Consider the following 26,252-nt stretch of genomic DNA (forward strand, 5'->3'; position numbering starts at 1 on the left):
CATCACGATCCGAGCTGTGTTGTCCTATCGCTGAAGGATTATAGTGTTGAAAGTGTTGGTTGTTCAGCCGTGTCCGACTCTTCGTGACCCCATGGACTGTAGTCCATCAGACTCCTCTGTCCATGGGACTCTCCAGGCAAGAATACCAGAGTGGGTTGCCGCTTCCTCTTCCAAAGGATCTTCCCAACCCAGGGATCGAACCCATGTTTCTTACAGCTCCTGCGTTGGCAGGCAGATTCTTTACCATTAACACCGCCTGGGAAGCCCGCTATAAAGTGGTGGTTCTTTTCATGGATTTTTAACAGTTTTTAGAGGGTATGTAAGTTACCAAATCATGAGTGACATACGCATACAACTAGGATTTGGCTGTCTTGGTGTTTGTAGTGGACTGCTGCATATTAGACGGAGAAAAATGCATTAGTTTTCAATACGGACAGTAGGTGATTTCTTTATATCCCGAATTCACAAATGTAATTAGATATTTAAAAAATTTTAAGCTCACTGGATAGTAAGTTGGAGAAGATCTGTATAAAATGCATAAAGGCTTGAGCGTGTTTTATTTCAGGAGCAAACATACAGTCTATAATCATTAAATAACATGACTTTCAGTGGGCATGAATGACGCGAGCGTCTAGTCTACACTCCAAACTCCATAAATTATGCAACATTTTACAAAGAGTCATTATAAGAGAAGAAAGCACGAAGGCTTCCCTGGTGGTTCAGCTGGTAAAGAATCCACCTGCAATGTGGGAGACCTGGGTTTAATTCCTGGGTTGGGACGATCCCCTGGAGAAGGGAACGGCTACCCACTCCAGCATTCTGACCTGGAAAATCCCATGGACTGTATTGTCCTGGGGTCACAAAGAGTCAGACGCGGCTGAGTCTCTCTCACTTTCAATCTTTCAAAGCACTTAATAGATGTTTCTTTTGGGGAACATTTTTTTTTCTAATATATAAAAATACTCCACCCAGGAAGGGCCTGCCATGGCCTGTCATTCATAGGATGTCGAATCCGTCAGTACAGGTGGTGTGCATCTGACAGTGTTTGTAGAATCTGCTGCTGTAATAAAACTTCAGACGAAAATTCACAGCTGGTAGAAGTGCTGGCATCCTTATGAATTATAGTTATTGAATCCCACACTAATTATTACGACTAAATCCCCATAATCAGTGTGGATTGAATGTCACCGCCCATAGGTTGCTGCTGCTGCTGCTGCTAAGTCGCTTCAGTCGTGTCTGACTCTGTGCGACCTCATAGATAGCAACCCACCAGGCTCCGCCATCCCTGGGATTCTCCAGGCAAGAACTCTGGAGTGGGTTGCCATTTCCTTCTCCATAGGTTAAGTTAGTACCATTTTACTGGATTAGTGAAACCATCACAAAAATGTGACAGAAACTTAAAACTTCCTAAACAGAAAACCTTCCCTACTCCTCCTAATAGTGTGTAATAATTCATGACATGTAATTTCCTATATTAAAACATGTCATGGTGGGACGTCCCTGGTGGTCCAGTGGTTAGGAATTCGCCTTCCAATGTAGGGGAGGCATATCGGGTCTCTGGTCAGGGAACTAAAATCCCACGTGCCTCATGGCCAAAAACTCAAAACATGAAACAAGGAATATTGTAATAAATTTAATAAAGGCTTAAAAAAATGGCACACAGTAAAAAAAAAAATCTTAAAAAAGAAAAAGATATGTTGTGGTGTTTTTCTGGCTCTAGGGGAAACTATGATATTGTTGGAGGCTTCCCTCCTATACGGACATTGATCCTGATTTTAAGGCTTATTTCTGTTCAGTCAGCCAGTTGTGTCAGAATCTTTGCAACCCCATGGAGTGCAGCACGCCAGGCTTCCCTGTCCTTCTCTATCTCCCGGAGTTTGCTCAAACTCATGTCCATTGAATTGGTGATGCCATCCAACCATCTCATCCTCTGTCGTCCCCTTCTCCTCTCACCTCCAATCTTTCCAGCAGCAGGGTCTTTTCCAATAAGATGCCTCTTTGCATCAGGTGGCCAAAGCACTGGAGCTTCAGCTTCAGCATCAGTCCTTCCAATGAATATTCTGGGCTCATTTTCTTTAGGATGGACTGGCTTCATCTCCTTGGTATCCACAGAAATCTTTTTCTAGATTCTCCCGCACTGCAGGCAGATTCTTTGCCATCTGAGACACAAGGGCCCTTCTCTCCTAGATGACCACAAACTTAATTCTGAACGTATCAAATATTATGCTATAGCAATATAACGGCTTCCCAGGTGGCACCGTGGTAAGGAATCCGCTTGCCAATATAGCAGACACAGGAGATCTGGGTTCAATCCCTGAGTCAGGAAGGTCCCCTGGAGAAGGGAAAGGCTACCCACTCCGGTATCCTTGCCTGGAGAATCCCAGGGACAGAGGAGCCTGGTGGACTATAGTCCATGGGGTCACAGTCAGACGTAACAGGCTGAGCACACACAGTAACATAAACAAATAAAACATATATACTATATTCACAATGCAAAACAACCTATTAGATAATCTAAAATTATTAATTTATTTGTTTCTGTGTTTAGATTAAATATTTAAATTTCTAGTTGTAACTGGACTATAGTTGATAGACAATGTTCTGTTAGTTTCTCCTGTATAATAAAGGGAATCAGTTACACATATCCATGCCTCCACTTTTTTTCAGATTCTTTTCTCATATAGGTCGCGACAGAGTACTGAGCAGAGTTCCCTGTGCTGTACAATAGGTCCATGTTAGGTACCTGTTTCACGTACAGAAGTGTATATGCATCAGTCCCAATCTCCTAATTGATCCCTCCCTACTTCCTGGCTTGCTGCTGTTGCTGCTGAGTCACTTCAGGTGTGTCCGACTCTGTGTGACCCCATAGACGGCAGCCCACCAGGGTCCCCCCGTCCCTGGGATTCTCCAGACAAGAAAACACTGGAGTGGGTTGCCATTTCCTTCTCCAATGCATGAAAATGAAAAGTGAAAGTGAAGTTACTCAGTCGTGTCTGACTCCTAGCGACCACATGGATTGCAACCCACCAGGCTCCTCCGTCCATGGGATTCTCCAGGCAAGAGTACTGGAGTGGGGTGCCAATGCCTTCTCCACTCCCTGGCTTAGTGACAGTTTATTTTTTGGTAAAAGAAGATTAACAGAAGTTTAATATGTTAATGGTATCATAACTATTGGAAAAACAGGAGCTTCCTACAGAAACACACTGCATGATATTTAGGTGATCTGAAAAAAAAAGACTTTTGCGGCATGAGTTGCCACCTTCTTGAAGTCTTTTAAGAACTTAAATGCTTAAAATCGCCCACATATCTCTCCTGGAAAGGTTATCCTACACATTCCATTATCCTAACAGAACTGTAAATCTTCTTTTATGTGAGTAACCTTGGGAAACGAGATACGAGGAGATTCAGAGTGATCCTTATGTGCACAGGCATATACAGACAGTGATCTGAATACTATTAGCATAAATAGCGAGGATTGTTAATATTACGTGCTTGGTGATCCGCGTGCAACTTTCAATAGAGATATTTTATTTTTTTATTTTATTTTTTTCAATAGAGATATTTTATAAGCAAATGATGAATTCAAGTTAAAGTGTCACCTGGAGAAACTCTCTGTGGTAACAGAAAACCAAATGTCAAGGCATCCCTAGAACAGAGAGTAAGGAAGAGAATTTCATGGGAGAGTTTTTTTTTTTTTTTAAGCTTTTTAATAATTGAACTGTAATGGGTTTATAATGTCGTGGCAATGTCTGCTGTACAGCAAAGTGACTCGGTTAGACACATAGAGACATCCTTTTTAAAATATTCTATTCCATTACGGTTTATCACAGGATATTGAATACAGTTTCTTGTTTATCCACCCTACGTATAAGAGTGTGCATCCGCTAATCCCAAACACTCAGTCTGTCTTTCCCCCACTCCCCTCCCCCTTGGAGGCTGCAAGTCTGTTCTCTGACTGTGAGTTGGTCTCTATTTTGCACCTTTAATCATTTGTATCACTGTTTTGGATTACACATACAAGTGATATAATGTGGTATTTGTCTTTCTCTTTCTGACTTAGTTCACTCAGGAGGACAATCTAGCTGCTTCCATGTTGCTGTAAATAGCATTACTTTCTTCTTTTTAACGGCCGAGTAAATATTCCATTGTATATATGTACCATGCCTTTCTGATCCTTTTCTCTGCTACCCACTCCAGGATTCTTGGGCTTCCCTGGTGGCTCAGCTGGTAAAGAATCCGTCTGCAGTGGGGGGAGACCTGGGTTTGATCCCTGATTCAGGAAGATCCCCTGGAGAAGGGAAAGGCTACCCACTCCAGTATTCTAGCCTGGAGAATCCCGTGGACTGTATAGCCCATGGGGTCACAAAGAGTCGGACATGACTGAGTGACGTTCATTTTCAGTTCACTGTTGAGAGACACACTGAGATTATTTCCATGTCTTGGCTGTTGTGAACATGGTTAATATATAGAGATGCTTGTATCTTTCTTATTTTTCATTTATTTATTTGGCTGTGCCGAGTCTTAGTTGCAGCATGTGAGATCCAGTTCCCTGACCAGGGATCGAACCTGGGACCCCTGTGTTGAGAACATTGAGCCACTGGACTCCTGGGGATAGCCCATATCTTTTAAAATTATTGTTATATGGTCCAACAATCCCACTCCTGGGAATATATCCAGGGAAAACTATAATACATGGAAGAGTTTTGGATGAGAAAGTATGTAAGGTTTTCTTTCAGTAGGTTGGGAAAACATAACCCTATCCCAGGCAACCTAAGATGAGCCAAGTACTAAGATATGTTTCTCACATGTGGAAATAATATAAGTAAATAACAGATGTGAGGAGCACAAGCTCCCTGCTTGAATACTGGCTCTTTCCCTTAGGAACTTTATGATTTTGGCTAACTTATAAACTTACTGTGTTTATCTTTTGTCTCTGTAAATGAGGAATCTTAAAGGGGGGGGGGGAGGCACAGGATGAGATGGTTGGAGGGTATCACCAACTCCATGGACGTGAGTCTGAGCAAACTCTGGGAGACAGTGAAGGACAGGGGAAGCTTGGTGTGCTGCAGTCCACAAGGTTGGAAAGACCAGACATGAGTTAGTGACTGAACAACAGATATGACCTCACGGCTAGTATGGTGGCCTAGAAGACACAATATACCTAAATTCTGGGTGAAGACACAAGTTGATAGAGTATAGCATATATAGCTTTCTTTGCTTCATCCCTCATCTGCACAGAATCAGAGGCTGAGGAAGTGACACAGAGTTTTGTTACCTACCTTGTTCTTTCACTGTATGACTTCAGGTAGTTCATTCAACACTCATGAGCATATAAAACCTTTCACCACCCTTGTAAGCTCTGCTGTGCAGAAGCACCATATCAGTGCTTTCTATGACAAAATAAGGAAATCAGTGGTTGCATCTGCCTCTATAGGAAGAGTTCTCTGTGCCTGGACGAATTTCACAGGAGGTTCATCGGCAACATTCAGTCCGCCAATCATACACCATGCGTGAGCCGCCATATTGGGTGTTAGGAAGCAAAGTGTATGTGGAATGAAGCCCTGGTTGAAGCTGGAAATGTTGTTGTTTAGTTACTAAGTTGTGTCCGACTCTTTTGCAGCCCCATTAACTGTAGCCCGCCAGGTTTCTCTGTCCGTGGGCTTTTCCAGGTAACGATACTGGAGTGAGTTGCCATATCCTTCTCCAGGACGGGATCTTCCCAACGCAGAGACTGAACCCAGATCTCTGGGACTGCAGGCAGATTCTTTACCATCTTAGCCATCTGGGAAGTGAGGCATCTCTTAAGTCTTTCTCTCAGGGACTTTACCTAGTGGTCAAGTGGCTAAGACTCCACGCTCCCAGTACAGGAGACGTGGGTTCAATTCCTGGTTGGGGAGCTAAGATCCAACATGCCAAAAAAAAGGAAAACCTAAAACAGAAGCAAGACTGTAACGTATTCAATAAAGACCTTTTTTTAAAGGAAAAAATAAATCTTTCACTCTTTATGGATTTCCAGCCTAGTAAATAATGATCAAATGTAATTATAAGGATAATGATCTAATGTAGTTATAAGGATAATGATCAAATGTAATTATAAGGATGCCTACCTTGTAATGAATCCCCAGAAGAACAGGAAGAGACTAGTAGACACTCAAAGAATAAAAAGGTTCTGCTTCCACGCTTGATGAACACGAAGTGTCCCCTTGAGGCAAATAACCAGGAAAAGCTAACCACAGTGAGAAAGATATTTTTCCTGTATCCACCAGGGAGCAGAACAGAAAACTACGATGGAACACACGAATCTTTACCAATATCACACACCTAGACAGCAGATTAAAAAAGCAGAGGCAACACTTTGCCAACAAAGGTCCATCTAGTCAAAGCTATGCTTTTTCCAGCAGTCATGTAAAGATGTGAGAGATGACCATAAAGAAGGCTGAGCACTGAAGAGCTGATGCTTTCAAATTGTGGTGCTGGAGAAGACTCTTGAGAGTCCCTTGAACAGCAAGGAAATCAAATTAGTCAGTCTTCTAGGAAATCAACCCTGAAGATTCATTGGAAGTACTGATGGTAGCCAACTCATTGGAAAAGACTCTGATGCTGGGAAAGATTGAGGGCAGGAGAAGAAGAGGGTGACAGAGGATGAGAGGGTTAGACAGCATCACCAATTCAATGGGTATGAATTCGAGCAAACCCTGGGAGAGAGCAAAGAACGGGGAAGCCTGGTGTGCTGCAGTCTATCGGGTCGCAGAGTCAGATGCAACTTAGCGACTGAAAACAACAACAGCAAGATTTAAGTATTAGGTTTTTATGCCACGAAAGACAGCATCATACTTGTATCAGCTTTGAACGATTATCGTTCAGTTTTAAACGATTATCGTTCAGTTTCTTTGGTACAGGAATCTGAGCACACCATACCTGGCTCATAAGCAAGGTTGCAATCTAGGGGCCTGGTCATAGCTGCTTCTCTTTGGAAGCTTCTGCCAATACACTTCTGTAATAACACTCAGTTTGTTGCAAGAACTCCTTTTCTTACAGGCCCAGGTTGATTCTTCATAGCTGGCAATGGGGAGAAAGAGTCAGAAGTTGGGTGAGAGAGGGAGAGAGTAAGGGAGAGACTGAGAATAACAAAAAAATACTTATAATCAGTAGAACACACAGACGATAAAGGGACGTGCCAATTTCTGAGAAGCAAGTTCCACAATTCAGGTAGATAAAAAAAATAAGTTTGAATGAACAGAATGATGAATCAATGTCAAGCATTGTAATAAAACCTTGATAGAGGTAAATATCTAATTACTCCAACTGAAAAGCAGGAGTTATCAAATTGGATTAAAAATTGACATATGCTGTCTACAAGGACTCTTATGTTAAATATAAAGATGCATAATGTTTCATAGTTTGAAAATATTTTATCATACAGATGAACAAACAAAGCTGGACTGGCCACACAGCAAGCAGAAAATAAGTACTTCAGAGCAAGAAGTAATGCCAGGGATAGAGAAGGGTATTAAGGGATGATAAAAGAATCAACTTGCCAGAAATACTAAAATCCTTCAATGTTTATGCATCAAAGACCTGGGGCTCCAATGTATACAGCAAAATCTGACAGATTGCAAAGAAGTAAACAAATCCAAAATTATAATTGCAGTTTTTAATACTGCTCTCTTAGAACAAGTCAGGAAAAGCAGAGAAAAATCTCAGTATTAATACAGCAGACCTAAATACTGTGTACCCATATGACAAAGTCAACCCGGACAGGCCCAAGAGTCAACACGAGAATACACGCTGGTTTCGCATGCATGCTCAGCTATGTCTGACTCTTTGCGACCCCACGGACTGTAGCTCGCTGGGCTCCTCTGTGCATGGAATTTTTCAGGCAAGAATACTGGAGCAGGTTGCCATTTCCTTCTCCAACACACTGTTTGGGAGTACAACTAAGAAAGATATTCAAATATAATTGATATTCTGGACCATGAGACATCTGTAGATTTAAACAGTGGAAAATCATACAAGTGTGTTTCCTGATATAAGGAAGGGAATTTTTTTTTTCCTTTTTGCTTTCTAGGTTTGTTGACTAATCTAAGAATTAAATTGGCATAAGAGGGGTTACTAGGAGAAACCAATTTAATTATGTATATAATTATGCATGTTAAGTTGGTTCAGTGGTGTCTGACTCTTTGTGACCCCATGGACTGCAGCCCACCAGGCTCCTCTGCCCATGGGATTCTCCAGGTAAGAATACTGGAGTGGGTTGCCCTGCCTTCCTCCAGGGGATCTTCCCAACCCATGGATCGAATCTGCATCTCCTGCAAGGAGGGTGGAGTCATAAAAACTGAGCCACCTGGGAAGCCCCATGTACATCAGAGAGCTCCACCGTGACATAAGACCCCCCATCCCCCAAGGTAAAAGTAAGTCAGTTGAAGCATAAACATTCTCCTCCATTAAGAAAGGGGAAAGGGACTTGGGGCTTCAAAGTGGGCAGGTTGCAGGCGGCGGGGGGTAATTCACAGGATGAGGAAAACAGACGTTTTGTTAAACTGTAAGTTTGACCTGAGTGGAGATAGAACTTTCAGACAAAACGGTGTCTCTAGTATGGGACATCCCTGGTGGTTTGGAGGTTACAAATCTGCCTTGCAATGCAAGGGACAAGGGTTGGATCCCTGGTCTGGAAAGATCCCACATGCCACGGGGCAATGAAGCCTGTGTGCCCAACTGCTGAAGCCCATGTGCCCTAGAGCCCGTGAGTCACATCAAGAATATCATTGCAGCGATAATCCTGCACAGTGCCACTCTGGAGCAGCCCCCGATCTCTGCAACTGGAGAAACCCCACATCCAGCAACAAAGACCCAGGACAGGCAAACGGAAATAAATAAAAATTTAAAAAAAATTTTTAAGTTCTCCCAGGTAATAAGTCTTTTTCACGGACAGGCTCCCTATCTAAAATCTAAATTCTTTTAGGCAGTGAAGGCAGAGAGAAAAGTTTTTTTTCCTGAGTCTGCCGTGTCTCAATCACCTTCAACCCGTACGCCAAAGTGGCACATTGAGAATGGGAGAGTTTGCTCCCCTTCAGTGATTACAACAGTATTTAATTAGAATAAAGCTGCAAAGAAAATGCAATTACAAACTTTAAAAAAAATATATGTCTGGAAAAAGTCTTAATTACTTTGACATTAAGGAGCGCATTTCAGAGTCACCTATCAGTCAAGCATGAGTTGAGGACGGAGTCACAGTGGAAGATAGAAGACGTTTTTAATTGAATGAGGATGGAAACAAAGTACATAAAAATTGGTGGGATGCATCCAAGGCAGTGCTTGCAGGGAAATTCAAAGCATTAAATGGTTACATCGGAAAACAATAAAGATTGCGGATGGGTAATTGAAACGTCCACCAAAACAGGCAGAAAAGAGAAATAAAATGCACTGGAAGGGGAACTTAGAAAAAAAAAATCATTAGGCTTAAAAACTCAGCATTCAAAAAACGAAGACAATGGCATCCAGTCCCATCACTTCATGGAACATAAACGGGAAATAGAAATTTTGGGGCTCCAAAGTCAATGAGGACGGTGACTGCAGACACAAAAGACGCTTGCTCCTTGGAAGAAAAGCCATGATAAACCTGGACTGCATATTAAAAAGCAGAGACATCCCTCTGCTGACAGAGGTGTGTACAGACAAAGCTGCGGTTCTTCCAGGAGTCAGGTATGGTATATGAGAGTTGGACCGTAAAGAAAGCTGAGTGATGAAGAACTGATGCTTTTGAATTGTGGTGTTGGAGAAGACTCTTGAGAGTCCCTCGGACTGCAAGGAGATCCAACCAGTCCATCCTAGAGGAGATCAGTCCTGAATATTCACTCGAAGAACTGATGCTGAGGATGAAGCTTCAGTCCTTTGTCCACGTGATGCAAAGAAGTGACCCTTTAGAAAATATCCTGATGCTGGGAAAGATTGAAGGTGGGAGGAGAAGGGGACGACAGAGGATGAGATGGTTGGATGGCATCACTGACTCGATGGACATGAGTTTGAGCAAACTCCAGAAGATGGTGAAGGACAGGGAAGCCTGGTGTACTGCAGTCCATGGAGTTGCAAAGAGTCAGACACGACTTATCAACTGAAATATAACAACAAGAAAGAAAAGCTGTTTGCTGAATGAATCACTAATGTAAATCTCTTTTGAGAGAAATGCAGAGAGAGATACAATAGAAATTGCCACTAACAAAAATTAACATCACTGAAGATAGCCCATCATAGTATTAAAGAATGTTATCATCAACACTCTACTAATGTATTAGAAAACTCTGATGAAACCAGTCAATACATAAACCACCAATACAAGGAAAGCATAACATGAATCAGTTCAGTTCAGTCACTCAGTCGTGTCTGACTCTTTGCAACCCTTTGTGACCCCATGGACTGCAGCACGTCAGGCCTCCCTGTCCATCACCATCTCCCGGAGTTCACTCAAACGCATGTCCATCGAGTCAGTGATGCCATCCAACCATCTCATCCTCTGTCATCCCCTTCTCCTCCCGCCTTCAATTTTTCCCAGCATCAGAGTAGCTCTTCCCATCAGGTGGCCAAACGATTGGAGCTTCAGCTTCAGCATCAGTCCTTCCAATGAACATTCAGGACCCGTTTCCTTTAGGATGGACTGGCTAGATCTCCTGGCAGTCCAAGGGACTCTCAAGAGTCTTCTCCAACACCACAGTTCAAAAGCATCAATTCTTCGGCGCTCAGCTTTCTTCACAGTCCAACTCTCACATCCATACATGACCACTGGAAAAACCATAGCCTTCACTAGGCAGACCTTTGTTGGCAAAGTAATGTCTCTGCTTTGCAATATGCTATCTAGGTTGGTCATAGTTTTTTCTTTCAAGGAGCAAGCATCTTTTAATTTCACGGCTATAGTCCCCATCTGCAGTGATTTTGGAGCCCAAGAAAATAAAGCCTGTCACTGTTTCCATTGTTTCCCCATCTATTTGCCATGAAGGGATTGGACTGGATGTCATGATCTCAGTTTTCTGAATGTCGAGCTTTAAGCCAACATTTTCACTCTCCTCTTTCACTTTCATCAGGAGACTCTTTAGTTCTTCTTCACTTCCTGCCATAAGGGTGGTGTCATCTGCATGTCTGAGATTATTGATATTTCTCCCAGCAATCTTGAAGCACAAGCTGGAATCAAGATTGCTGAGAGTTCAACTGTGAAAACCGTCATTGGAAAAAAAAAACAAAAACAAAAACGTATTTGACATCAACAGATACTATTACATACAAACAGAGGAATAACCAGGATCTGCTGTATAACACAGGGAGCTATATTCAAAATCTTTTATTAACTTATAATGGAAACGAATTAGAAAAAGAATACATAAAGTTGAATCACTCTGCTAATCACTCAAAACATTGGAAAACAACTGCACATCAATTTAAAACAGTTTACCTTAGTTGCAAAGAGGAGGGGGACAACACTAAAAATTATGATCATTTATAAAGAATCAGAGAAGGCATTTCAAAAAATACAACATGCAATACTGATAAAAGTTCTCCAATGGGAATACAAGAAGCCTCTATTCAAACAAGAAAAAGTAGCTAAGAAAACCACAGATATATGTACATATATTATAATACGCATACAGTCTGTAGATATCCACATATCTCTATGCCTATCTATCTATTATCTTACCAGAGACACTAGAAGTTTGGTTCAAGACCAGTGCAATAAACTGAATACTGTAACAAGGTGAGTCATGTGAAACATTTGTTTTAAAGTGGATATAAAAGTAATGTTTACAATATACTGCAGCCTATTTACTGATGCTGGGAAAGACTGAAGGCCAAAGGGAAAGGGGGTGATGGACGATGAGATGGTTGGATGGCATCAATGGAGATGAGTTTGAGCAAGCTTTAGGAGACAGTGAAGGACAGGGAAGCCTGGCATGGTTGCAGTCCATGGGGTCACAAAGAGTTGGATACAACTTAGCGATTAAACAAGAACCAAATGTTAAAAAAAAAAAACTGAAATACCTTCATTAAAAAATACTTTATTGCTAGCAAATGTTAACCATCATCTTACACGGCAGGGTCGCCACAAATCTTCATCTTATACAAAGAAATAATAAGTTACAGTATCTGCAAAGCACAGTAAAGTGAAATACAAGAAAAGGAGGAATGCCTGTTCTGCAAGTTCTATCCAGTGCAACGATCAAGAAAACAAATCTGAATCCAAGGCTGACAGATTGAAAAGGAAGAACCCTGAATCCTCGCTTGGCATCTGACATCGCCTGCTTTGTCCTGTGCTGGGCCGAGTCACTCAGTCTTTGCGACCCCACGGACTGTAGCCCGCCAGGCTCCCCCATCCCTGGCATTCTCCAGGCAAGAATACTGGAGCGGGTTGCTGCGTCCTCCTCCAGGGGATCTTCCCTACCTAGGGATCAAACCCACGTCTCTTGAACTGCAGGTGGATTGCTTCCTGTCTGAACCACCAGGGAAACCCATAGATAATGCTAACTGGCCTCACACCGAATCTTCTAAAACTAATGAGTTTATCAATTACACTGGCTAAAAAGCTTAATACATTAAACACCCAGCTGCCTTTGCAGGGGAGGAAGACTTCCTTTTCCTTCCAGGCTTTTTGGCTGGCCTAATTGTTTTGACATAAGACAGATTAACAGGAGAAAAGCGAATTTGATTTTGTACATCCAGGAGCTCATAAAAATATAAGACTTCAGTAAGCAACCCAGGCAGCAGCTCTTACATCGTGTGGACAAAGAAACAATAAATCTGTGAGGAACTGATAAGAGAAAGAAAATTGGGCATGAGTAATAAATTCGTAAAGGAGTAACACGGTTTGTTTATACAGCGTGCTTGGCCATCAATCCCCTGCTGATAACAATGTCTCTCTCCTGGTGCAAGGCAGGCACCTTTCACGGGGGAGATTTATTTCCTGCTTTCAGGGGGACAAGGAGGGTCAGTGTATCCTTCTTGCATCAGCCTTTTCTTAAGTAACTTTAACTGAAAACAATCAGGGCGTTAGGGGAAACATTGATGAGAACCCTCAGGCCTGGCCCGGCACCTTAGCAAGCACAAGCATGAGTTCTCTTAGAACAGGAGGTCCTGGCAAGGAACGCTGAACAAGCCACCACCGACTGGAAGAATTTGGGAAAGGTCAGAAGGAGAGAACAGATGCCATGCTTTTGAGCTGTGGTGTTGAAGACTCTTGAGTCCCTTGGACTGCAAGGAGATCAAACCAGTCCATCCTAAAGGAAATCTGTCCTGAATATTCACTGGAAGGACTGATGCTGAAGCTGAAACTCCAATCCTTTGGCTGCCTGATGCAAAGAGCTGACTCATCGGAAAAGATTCTGCTGCTGGGAAAGATTGAAGGCAGGAGGAGAAAGGGACAACAGAGGATGAGATGGTTGGATGGCATCACCGACTCGATGGACATGAGTTTGGGTAAATTCCAGGAGTTGGTGATGGACAGGGAGGCCTGGCATGCTGCAGTTCATGGGGACGCAAAGAGTTGGACATGACTGAGCAACTGAACTGAACTGAAGTCATACCAACCTCCCAGAATCCTCCTTGCTAGAATCCATCTTGCCTGAGTAATGCATGGGCCACTGGGAAGGACCCTGAGTCAGAATGATTGGCCAAAGACACCCCGGAAGCTAATCCTATCACCATAAAACACCCTCCTGCTCTCCACCTGGGCGCCCCCTGCCCAATAACGTCTCTTGCTTTGTCAGCTCGTGTGTCTCCTTGGACAGGTCCTTTCTGAGCATCAGACAAGAGCCTGCTCTCAGGCCCTGGAGGGAGTCCCCCTTCCTGTACCATTTGCGGTAACACTGATGGACCTGGAGATGACCATACTAAGTGAAGTAAGTCAGACAGGGACAAGTATCATAGAGTATTGCTTATACGTGGAACCTCACAAATAATGAAAGTGAATTTACAAAGCAGTCAAGACATGGAAATGACCTAAGTGTCCATCGACACCTAAATGGATAAAGGAGATGTGCTAATATATGTCCAGTGGAATGCTACACAAGCATTAAAAAGAGTGAAATAATGCCATTTGCAGCCACATGGATGGCCAATCACACTAAGACAGTCAGAGAAAGACAAACATCGTACGATACCACTTATGACATCACCTACATGGCAGATTTGGGGGGAAGCCTGCCCCAAACCCCAGGACATTTAAATATATTCACCATGAATGATTGCAAATTAAAATTTAAAGGAAAGCATTCATAATAGCACAGAGCCATCGGAGAAGGCAATGGCACTCCACTCCAGTACTCTTGCCTGGAAAATCCCATGGATGGAGGAGCCTGGAAGGCTGCAGTCCATGGGGTCGCTGAGGGTCGGACATGACTGAGCGACTTCACTTTCACTTTTCACTTTCATGCATTGGAGAAGGAAATGGCAACCCACTGCAGTGTTCTTGCCTGGAGAATCCCAGGGACGGGGGAGCCTGGTGGGCTGCCGTCTATGGGGTCAAGCAGAGTTGGACACGACTGAAATGACTTAGCAGTAGCAGTATAAATGATTCAAGCATAGAGCTGACAAAAATACATGCAAGGTTTGTAGGCTGAAGATGAAATTCTGATGAGAGAAATCAGAGAGGAACATTAGCCAGACGTTAGTTCTCAAATTGATCTCTGGATTTCACTGCTGCTGCTGCTAAGTCACTTCAGTCGTGTCTGACTCGGTGCGACCCCATAGACAGCAGCCCACCAGGCTCCCCCGTCCCTGGGATTCTCCAGGCAAGAACCCTGGAGTGGGTTGCCATTTCCTTCTCCAGGGATTTCACATAATCCCTGACAATTCACAGCAAAAGATTTAGAGAGACTGACAGCTGCTCCTAAAATTTCCATGTGGAAGCAGTGAACTCAGAGTAATCAAAACAATGAAGAGAAACTCGAACACAGAAGCTGGAAAACTCCTGTAACTTAATTGCACAATTTAGTTTAAAAGCTTGGGATTCAAGAGAGTGGAATTTTGGCAAAGGCACAGGCATAGGTTTTCAAAACAGATTCGATCATCAGGAGATAGGTTCACACAGGTAAATTATTTCTGATACCAGCCTAAAGGCAATAAATTATTTTTGATACTAGCATCAAGGCTAATTCAATAGAGATGACAGTTTTTCAACAATTAGAACTGAAATAATTGTACATCCATGTGCAAAAAAAAACCCTCTAAACTTAATGGGTTTCTCAGAGTGTACGATAAATTAAGTTGATACGTATCACATTACAATGGAAACCTTAAAAGAAAACTTGTCAAAAAAAATTTCAGGAGAAAATTGCTAAGACTTGTGCTAAGCAAGGGGCTTCCGTGGTGGCTCAGACAGTAAAGAATCCGGCTGCAATGCAGAAGACCGGGTTTGATCCCTGGGTTGAGAAGATCCTCTGAAGAAGGGAATGGCTACCCACTCTGGTATTCTTGAGTGGAGAATTCCATGGACAGAGGACCCTGGCGGGTCATGGGGTCACAAAGAGTTGGACTCAACTGAGCAACTAAATGCACGCTAAGCAAAATTTTTTTTTTTAGAACACACACAAAATGATGAATTGTAGCAGAAAAAATGGAAATGTATCCAAAAAGACCAACTTTTTAAAAGAAACTGTAAATAAAAAGGCAAAGAAAATCACAGGCCTGGAGTAACTATTAATATTGGAAAACAGTCAATAAAGGACTCATTATACACAGTATAGAAACAACTCTCACAATACAATAGTAAGGAAACGTAAAGTGAAAGTCACTCAGTCTTGTGTGAGTCTTTGCGACCTCATGGACTATACAGTCCATGGAATTCTCCAGAAAAGAATACTGTAGTGAGTAGCCTTTCCCTTCTCCAGTTGGCATTGAACCCAGGTCTCTCCCGCTGCAGGCAGATTCTTTACCAGCTGAGCCGCAAAGGAAACCCAAGGAAGCACAACTCCAAGTCAGACAATCCATCTGAACACACATGCCACCAAGAAGATATACACAAGACAAATAATTTAAAGAAACTCAACAGTTAGAGATTTACAAGTTAACACCCCACTCGCTTAAAATGCACGTCTTAAATTGCATAGCAACCGGGAGAGAAAAACATGCTGACAATGTGTTGGTGAGGACAGGGACCCTCTGGAATCCTCTCACGCGGCTGGTAGGGCTGCAAACTGTCACCGATACTTTGCAAAGCCATTTGGCCATTTCTTCCACCATTTAACATAACACTCACCATCGAACCAGCCATCCCACTTCAGAAATTCAACCGAGAGGAAAGAAGACATCTGTACACAGAGACTCGATTTCCATCAAGTCCATTTATGATCAGGAAAAGCTGCAGACCACGCAAAAAATTCATCAGTGTGCAACCAGATAATCAACTGGTGTTGAGGGGCAACAGAATACAGCCACCCCAAAATGTTTCTTGTCAGCATAAGGACTGTCTTTAGCTGGTTACTTTTATTTATTTTTTTATTTTAGTATTATTTTTTTTTGGTAAATGCTGTTTTGTTTTTTTTTTTTTAGTTTTTTATTTTTTAAATTTAATATCTTTAATTCTTGCATGCGTTCCCAAACATGAACCCCCCTCCCACCTCCCTCCCCACAGGGGAACTTCCCTGGTAGTCCAGTGGCTAAGACTTCAAGCTCCCAAGTCAGGGGGCCCAGGCTACATCCCCGGTCAGAGAATTAGAGCCTATGACAGTGACTGCGAAAGTCACTCAATCGTGTTCAGCTCTTTTGTGACCCCATAGACTGTAGCCCACCAGGCTCCTCTGTCCATGGGATTCTCCAGGCAAGAATACTGGAGTGGGTTGCCATTTCCTTCTCCAGGGGATCTTCCCGACCCAGGGACTGAACCCAGGTCTCTCACATTGCAGGCAGATTCTTTACCATCTGAGCCACCTGGGAAGCCCAGATCCTATGTGAGTCAAGTAAAGAGTCTGCATGCTACCAAAAAAAAAAAAAAAAAAATCCCACAGGCCACAGTGAAGATTGAAGACACCAGGTGTTGCAATTAAGACCTTGAGCAGCCACGTTAAAAAAATATATAGTGGAAAAAAATTAGCAGATACAGGAGGAGTTTTGGAAACTAAGTGTAAGTTGGTTAGTCACTCACTCATGTCTAACTCTTTCCGACCCCGTGGACCGCAGCACACCAGGCTTCCCTGTCCATCACCACCTCCTAGAGCTTGCTCAAACTCATGTCCATTGAGTCTGTGATGCCATCCAACCATCTCATCCTCTGTTGCCCCCTTCTCCTTCTGCCCTGTCTTTCCCAGAACCAGAGTAGAAGCTGCTCTGTTGTAAAAGCATTGGAAAGGGAAACCTCCATTCATAAGAGGGCTTCCTTCTCTGCATCACAAAGAGAAGATTGACTCTAAACCTCTAGAAATTCTTATCAATAGAGAAGGCAGAATTGAAATGTGTATAAAAACCATACCTGCTTTTCCCGATAACTTTCCTGAACTGACACCCCTTTCCCCCAAAAGCTCTCATCTTTAAGCTAAAGATAGTGTTGAAGGTGACAGCTTGGACAGTTTTGGAGACTTTCAGTGAGCTTGCCAGGGTATCTCCTATGTATACAAGAGATATACATGTTACTAAGCCTCTGTTTTCAGGCTGCTTTCTGTTATATTTTTGAGAATTAAGACAAGCAATTTCTTTTTCACTGATTAAATTGAGTTTGTTTACAAATTAATTCAGGTAATACCAGCCAGATATAAACACATATCTATAATGACCATATCCACCCATCCATCCATCTATCCATGTATCCATCCATCCACACAGAGATCTCATAGTTTTCCTGGTCAAGTTTAAAATAGGTCTCTTTTCTGTAGTCTCAGAAATCACAGAGGATTTGATAAAAGTCCCTGAGAACCCTGGGAGATAATTTACATCTCAAAAGAAGAGGAAGAGAATTGCAAGCTCCTTCTAGAAAACTACCTTCCTTTAACCACACATGCAAAAATCAGTTATAAAACGTCCGAGCAGTTTCATCGAGGCTATTTTCAGGGTTAGACTGCCTTCAGTTCAGTTGTAATTGATAGCAGTAATAGACAATAATACATATCATTCATGTCCACATCCCTCACTTCTGGAGGAATGTAAGTAAGTGTTCAGGTTACCAAGACCCCTAAGGAGAGTCAAAACCAGGAAGAGAGAATAGGATTTAGACTCATGTACCAGGTTGGGAAGGTCCCCTGGAGGAGGGCATGGCAACTCACCCCAGTATTCTTGCCAGGAGAACCCCACGAACAGACGAGTCTGGTGGGCTACAGTCCACAGAGTCACAGAGTCAGATACAACCGAGCCACCGGCTTTTCACTTTTCACTTCAGCAGGACGCTCACACATGCTCCTGAGATAAATACCACTCCAATTCCAAAAGATTCACTTTGATACAATGCCAGCAAAGCCTATACATAAAAAAGTCCATCCCATTTCTCTTTCCTTTTAGAAAACAGTGGCAGCTGAAGGATGGTGTTGTAATCCAAAAGCCTTAGAGTCTGTTGTTCTCCAGATCCCAAGGAAACTAAGGCTCAGCAGCGTGATAACAAAGTATCGTTTTCTGTCATTCACGAGAGCCTAGCTGAAGATTGCCCTGTTTTGCAATAGGCACCCTGGGGGACTACAAGATGGGAGAGACCTCTGAATACCCACCGCTGGTTATTTACAGCTTGTGTTGCCAAGTATCAGTCAAACCACAAACAAATGCATAGCAAAACACTCTCTCAGGGTCACAGTTCCTGAGCCCCAGAATGGGAGGTTCCCAGCCAATACTCTATCAGATATGGAGCCAAGTGACCAAGCTTGGGTGTAAAGGAGAAAATCCCAACCAGTGTCCCATCAGATATGGAGCCAAACAACCAGGTTTGGGTCTAAAGGACAGAATCCAACTAGTGACCCATCAGAGATGAACCCAAATGACTAAGCTTGGGTCTAAAGAAGAGAACCCCAACCAATAATCCATCAGAGATGGAGCCAAGCAATCAAGCTTGGTCCTAAATGGACAACTCCAATCAATGTCCCATCAGAGATGAAGCCAAGTGACCAAGTTTGGATCTAAAGGAGAGAACCCCAACCAATAATCCATTGGAGATGGAGCCAAGCAACCAAGCTTGGTCCTAAATGGACAGCCCCAACCAATGTCTCATCAGAGGTGAAGCCAAGTAACCAAGCTTGGGTCTAAAGGACAGAACCCAATCAATGTCCCATCAGAGATGAAGCCAAGTGACCAAGTTTGGATCTAAAGGAGAGAATCCCAACTAATAATCCATCAGAGATGGAGCCAAGCAACCAAGCTTGGTGCTAAATGGACAACCCCAACCAGTGATCCATCAGAGACGAAGCCAAATGACCAAGCTTGGATCTAAAGGACAGAACCCAACCAATGTCTCATCAGAGACAAAGCCAAATGACCAAGGCTTAGTCCAAAAGGGAAAACCACAATGAGAGCTCTGCCATATGCAAGACCAACCCAATAGGGAATGTTACTCAAGTACCATCACTCTCTCCATTACATACCAACGATGTCTCAACCAGCTGATGTATGTGCCGATATACAGGTAAACAGGAATGATAAACACGGCCCCAGAAACAACAGATCAGATAAAGTGTAGTCCAAAACTTTCCCACCACCCTGCCCCTCTCCCAGATGGAGGCTTCCAAACAGATTGGCCTGGCTCCGTAAAAAATGATGAGCCCAGATCGACTCACCTCCCAAAGAGAAACAATCAAAAGAGCAGGACGGTCAGCTTGCCCTTGCTGGAATTAACTCACCCCAGAACAAAACCGAAGGTGGACCCTGATTCAGTTTCCTCAGTCCTCACGTGGAACGTGGCCAGCGCCATCAGGGAGAGTCCCTCCAGCTTCCTGGGAGCAGAACGAGCTTCAGTAGCTGCTGGGAATCCGGGTTGGGGGTCAACCTGCCCTGGGCACGGACTGCTGGCTGCCTCGCCAAAACGGCTGCTGAATCCCAGTGTGTGTGCTTGACACACACCGTGACACCAGACAACCTGAAATTTCCAGAGTTTGGAGCAACGTTCATCACAAAGGTGGAGCAAAGAGAACAAGGAGCTTGTGCTCAAATAAGCCTGAACTCCCTGATGGTTTTCAGGGAAGGGTTTTTATAGGCAGCTTTTGAAGGAAGGCCGAAGGGCACGTGACCTTCCGTTGCTTGGTAGTGAGGTTATGGAAGGGCTTCCCAGGTGGAGACGCTAGTGGTAAAGAACCCGCCTGCCAATGCAGGAGACGTAGGAGACGCAGGTTCAATCCCTGGGTCAGGAAGATCCCCTGGAGGAGGGCATGGCAACCCACTCCAGTATTCTTGCCTGGAAAGCCCCATGGATAGAGGAGTCTGGCAGGCTACAGTCCATGGGGTCGCTAAGAGTCGGACATGACTGCAGCGACTTGGGACGCACAAACAAGGTAATGGGGTCGTGTTCCATCTCAATCGGCCGTCTTCTGCTTCCAACCAGTCTGGGGTCCCTGTGCTTGCCCTCAGCCTGAAGTTACCATCCTCCACCCTGGGGGAGAGGGGAGTGGCAAGTTCCTGCAGACATGCTCAGGGATATATTTTTATGTCTAATTTGTCGAGCAGGAACCAGGACCCTGCCCCAAGGCTGCGCTATTTTTTCCCAGCAGCTCTTCCCTTGTTCCTGCATCCGCTCCCTTCTCCGATCAGCACCGGTTGGAACCTGCCTTTTGGAAAGCAATTCTTTGGCGATCAGCCTTCTTTGTGGCCCAACTCCCACAAACGTTGGGCTTCCCTGATAGCTCAGTTGGTAAGGAATCTGCCTGCAATGCAGGAGGCCTCGGGTTCGATTGCCTGAGAAGGGATAGGCTACCCACTCCAGTATTCTTGGGCTTCCCTCATGGCTCCTGCCCGCAATGCGGAAGACCTGGGTTTGATTCTTGGGTTGGGAAGATCCTCTGGAGAAGGAAAAGGCTACCCACTCCAGTATTCTGGCCTGGAGAATCCCATGGACCGTATAGTCCATGGGGTCATAAAGAGCTGGACACGACTGAGTGACTTTCACTCCCACCATCATATATGACACAGTGCATGGAACACGGGTTCAATCCCTGGTCCAGGAAGATGTGGAATCTTCCACAGAGCAATTAAGCATGAGTCCCACAACCACTGGGCTCGTGTGCCAAAACCAGAGAGTGACCCATGCTCGACACACCTAGAGAACGCCGAGCATAGCAGTGAAGACCCAGCACAGCCAAAAATAAATGAAATAAAAAATTGTAAGACACTTTCTAGAAGCTGCAGACATGAAATGTGCCTTCTTCTCTCTTTCCTGCCAATGTTGGCATAGCGCTGATGTGGTGTTTATACAACTCATTACCCTGAATGCAGTGAATAGCAATGATTTACACATGAAAAGTGGCAGAGGTTGCATAAGATGGGTACGCTTTGCTGTGTTCATATGAAAAGGTGAGCAGCAGGCTGTGTTTATTCAATTCAACGTATTTCACCTGAAGAAATATGGAAGGAAACAGCCTATGGTGAGGAGAATGAGCAGAGATGCATACCTGCTGTGAATATTATTCAAATGCTGTTGAAATCAGTGACGGGGGCAGGACAAATGTCATAACATATGGGATGCTACAGATGTCAGAATAAAGCAGGCAACTACTGACTATTATATACTGTGATTATCTATGCAACTTTCTGCATCATGCATAGATTCCTTGAGGCAAGGTCTTTAGTTTTTCAGTTCCCATGCTGACGCATATAGTTGATGTTACATGAAATCTGGTAAGAAAAATCAAGAAAGAATGAGGAATGAGAAGGAGAGAGGGAGGAAGCAATGAAAGGAAAAAGGAGGTTTAGAAGGACACGCCTGCTGAGTTGATTCAGTTGTGTCTGACTCTTTGGGACCCCATGGACCGTAGCCCGCCAGGCTCCTCTGTCCATGAGATTCTCCAGGCAAGAATCCTGGAGTGGGTTGCCATTCCTTTCTCCAGGGGATCTTTCCAACCCAGGGATTGAACCCAGGTCTCCTGCACTGCAGACAGATTCTTTACCAGCTGAACCAACACAGAAGCCCCATAGCCTAAGTCACTCAGCCACCAGGGCACGGGATTTTAATTTATATCATCATCAAATGAGTCAACAGGGAGGCAACTTGGTGATGGATGCTATCCCTTGGGCTGTAATCAACAGTCCTGAGGCGCTCCCACTGTGTTCTCTCCAGATCCATAGCATCTTCATCGGTCTGGTATGCCAAGACAGGCCTCTGGGGGACTTTGTGGCTTGAGCAAAATATGCTCTCTCTTTTTTAAGCTTCTTATTTTATACTGCAATGTAGTTGATAAACAATGCTGTATTAGTTTCAAGTGTACAGCACAGTCTAGTTATACATGGACATGTATCTCTTCCTTGTCAACTTCTTTCCCCATTTAAATTCTTACATCATACTCACCAGAGTTGTCTCTGCTACACAGAAGGTTCCTACTGGTTATCGATTTTTAAAAAATATTTATTTTTGGCTGTGCTAGGCTTTCATTACTCGATGGACGTGAGTCTGAGTGAACTCCGGGAGTTGGTGATGGACAGGGAGGCCTGGCGTGCTGCGATTCATGGGGTCGCGAAGAGTCAGACACAACTGAGTGACTGAATGGACTGAGGCTTTCATCGTTGCCCGGGCTTCCTCTAGTTCCATGAGTGGGGGATACTCTCTAGGTGTGGTGAGTGGGCTTCTCACTGGGGTTGCTTCTCTGTTTGCAGAACATGGGCTCTAGGTGCGCAGGCTTCATTAGCTGTAGCAAGCGGGCTCAGTAGTTGCGACGCATGGGCTTAGTGGCCCCACAGCACATGGAATCTTCCCAGTCCAGGGATCGAACCCGCATCCCCTGCATTGGCAGCTGGATTCCTATCCAGTGGACCACCAGGGAACTCCTACACTAACCTGTTGGCAATGACGACTGTGATACCTCAAGGCTACCCTTGTTTATCTGAGAACGAATCTCTGGAAATTTAATATCAGTTTGGAAAATATGATATCAGTTTCCGCAACATTTCAGGATGGTTTGCACAATCATTGTCATTGTAGAGCGTGGACTCCTTGACTCACGCTTGCTCAATATAACACCCACGGTGGCTGAACTGCTTAAGAACTCTGTATATCAGGATTCAGGTATGCCCAGGGCATAGCGGTGTTGTTTTGTAAGATGAGTTGATAGAGACACAGGGTAACACTGGGTTAATACCCATGTTTGGTAAGTTTTCCCATGTACAACTTTTCAACAGACACCGCTATTACCCACTTAGCAGAAAACACTCCTGATGACAATTAGTTTGGACAAAACCAGAGCCCACGGCTCAGCTGAGCCTAAAGCTATTCTACCCACACTTTAAAATATTGCTTTACCTGAAGGTGGGCATTATCTTTCTAGCAGCGCAGGCTGTCCATTCCTCTGGTTTAAATGTGAGAGAAGACGCCTGCATAATGAAAGAAAACATACCACAAATATATAAAGGTGGGAAATACAGATGCTAATTCTACTACAGTTTATGCGTATGGTTATGAATGAGCTGTGCTTCCCAGCTGGCTCAGTGGTAAAGAAAACGCCTGCCAATGCAGGAGATGCGGGTTCGATCCCTGGGTCGGGAAGATCCCCTGGAGGAGGAAATGGCAACCCACTCCAGTGTTTTTGCTGGGAGAATCCCATGGACGGAGAGAGGAGATTGTGGGCTACAGTGCATGGTATCGCAAAGGCTCGGACACAAGTTAGCACCTAAACAACAGCAACAAGGGATGAGTTTTTGAACTTTTCTTTGTCATTGATGTCCTGGAAAAGGAAAAGGGAAATTCTTAGGCTGAAAGTGCTTTTTGCAAAACTTTTTCATTTTCGATGTGGACCATTTTTTAAAAAGTCTTTATTGAATTTGTTACAATACTGCTTCTGCTGTTTTATGTTCTGGTTTTTCGGCCCCGAGGCATGTAGGATCTTAGCTCCCCCAAAACAGATTGAACACATACCCCGTTCATTGAAAGGCAAAGTCTTAAACTACTGCACTGCCCGGAAAGTCCCGGGAAATGTACGTCTGAAGGAAAGTGCTGCATGACAGTTATTTTCATCCAACTTCTGAGTCTGACTCAGCAAATATGAGAGGGGGCCCCTAGGCCTCAAATCGGGTTCTGTTTTCTCTCGAAAACCTGAATTTTAAATTTTCTGTCCTAACACTATCCCCATGTATATCCTGGTTTGGACTATTACTGTTTTCCATAAGAAGCTGGAATTTAGAAAACTTTTCATATCTCAAGACAGGAATCTAGTCCCGTTTCCTTATTTGCTCTGAGGAATCTAATGATATGGATGTGGCATGACTGGTTTAACAATTTTCACAGTGATGGACACTTTGCTGGCTTCACATCTTTAACCATAACAAGTAATTAAGGTAAAATCTGAATTCAATGACAATAAAAGCTTTTGCAATAAAATTTGAGTATCTACCCTGTATCTCAGCTCAGAATTTGAGCCAGATACACATAAGGTCAGATTTTCAAGTAATCACATGGGGAAAAAAAGAATAAATTAATTTTTAAACTATATTTGATTGAACTCAATACCCTCATGTGAAGAGCCTACTCACTGGAAAAAGATCCTGATGCTGGGAAAGACTGAGGGCAGGAGGAGAAGGGGATGACAGAGATGGTTGGGTGGCATCACCGACTTGATGGACATGAGTTTGGGCAAACTCTGGGAGTTGGTTGATGGACAGAGAGGCCTGGCGTGCTGCGGTCCATGGGGTCGAAGAGGTGGACACGACTGAGTGACTGAACAACAAGTGTATGTGATGTGATGGTTTGATACCTTTGTATATATTGTGGAATTTTTACCAAGATTAAGATAATTAACATATCCATTACCTAACTTTACATATATATGTATTTTTGCATATATTTTACACCTAACTATATATATATGTACATATATTTTACATGTATATATACATATGTTTATATTTACATGTGTGTGTGTATATATATATATATACATTTTTTTACATGTATTTTGCCCCTGTGCTTAGTGCTTAGTCGTTCAGTCGTGTCTGACTCTTTGGGACCCCATGGACTGTAAGCCCTCCAGGCTCCTCTGTCCATGGGGATTCCCCAGGCAAGAATACTGGAGTGGGTTGCCATGCCTTCCTCCAGGGGATCTTCCCGACACAGAGATCGAACCCAAGCCTTGTGCCTAGCAGGTAGATTCTTTACTGCCTTGAGCTACACAAAAAGTCCATCTAAACCCTTAGTGTAATTCAAATATCTACATGTTTGTAGCCACGTTCCCATGAGAAGCTGGGCCTCAGCCTCAGCTCCCATGAAGGAAACCTGAGTGTTTCAGCTAATGATAAAGGTACATTTCTGCAGTAGTGATCAGGACACTGGCATGGAATGCAATTCCGACCAATGAGTCTGTTTGGGAAGGATTTTTCTCTCTTAAAAAAAAAAAAAAAAGAAGATACAAAAGAAAGGAATTTTTTTTTTTTTTAACTAGTGATGGATATCTGCCTTTGATAGCTAGACTTGTGACAGACATAAGATCACGGAGGAAGAAGTCAGAAAAACCACCAACACGTGAGGAAGGCACAAAATAGAGATGGAAAAGATTCTCGGGCCTTTGATTACCTCAGAGTCACCGAGTTTTCTCTCCCACCTACAAGCACTCTAACTTACAAACTGGTCTATTTTCCTCACTGTCCTGATACTACTAAGAGTTTATGCCTATAAGTAGGATCAGCAAAAGGACTAAGAAATTAAAAATAAATCTTAGAAGGCTGCAATTGCTGTAAGATAATTGATAAGAAATAACTATCATTGATGTGATACTATATAGAGAATCAGAATACGTTTTAGAGGAAAAGGTTGTGGAAGTCTACTGATTTAGTCTCTAGGCCACTGAATAAAATGAACCTGGAATAGTCATTTTAAAAGCTGGGTATGAAGTGATCACGGGGATTGTACTGCACAAAATTCAGAAGCCTCCAGAAGTGTGACCTAATTTAATTTCTTTTCTGTTCAGCCCCTTGCCTTTCGCCCTTTCTTCCTCTTGCCAGCCCTGGTTTTACTTCAAGAGATGAAGAGCTGACACCTAACTATATATATGTGTGTGTGTGTGTGCATACACACACACACACACACACACACATATATATATATATATATATACACATATATACATATATACATATATATATATATATTTTTTTTTTGGTGGTGTCAACAGGTAAGA

This window comes from Ovis canadensis, chromosome Y (assembly GCF_042477335.2).
Source record: "Ovis canadensis isolate MfBH-ARS-UI-01 breed Bighorn chromosome Y, ARS-UI_OviCan_v2, whole genome shotgun sequence".
Lineage (NCBI taxonomy): Eukaryota > Metazoa > Chordata > Mammalia > Artiodactyla > Bovidae > Ovis > Ovis canadensis.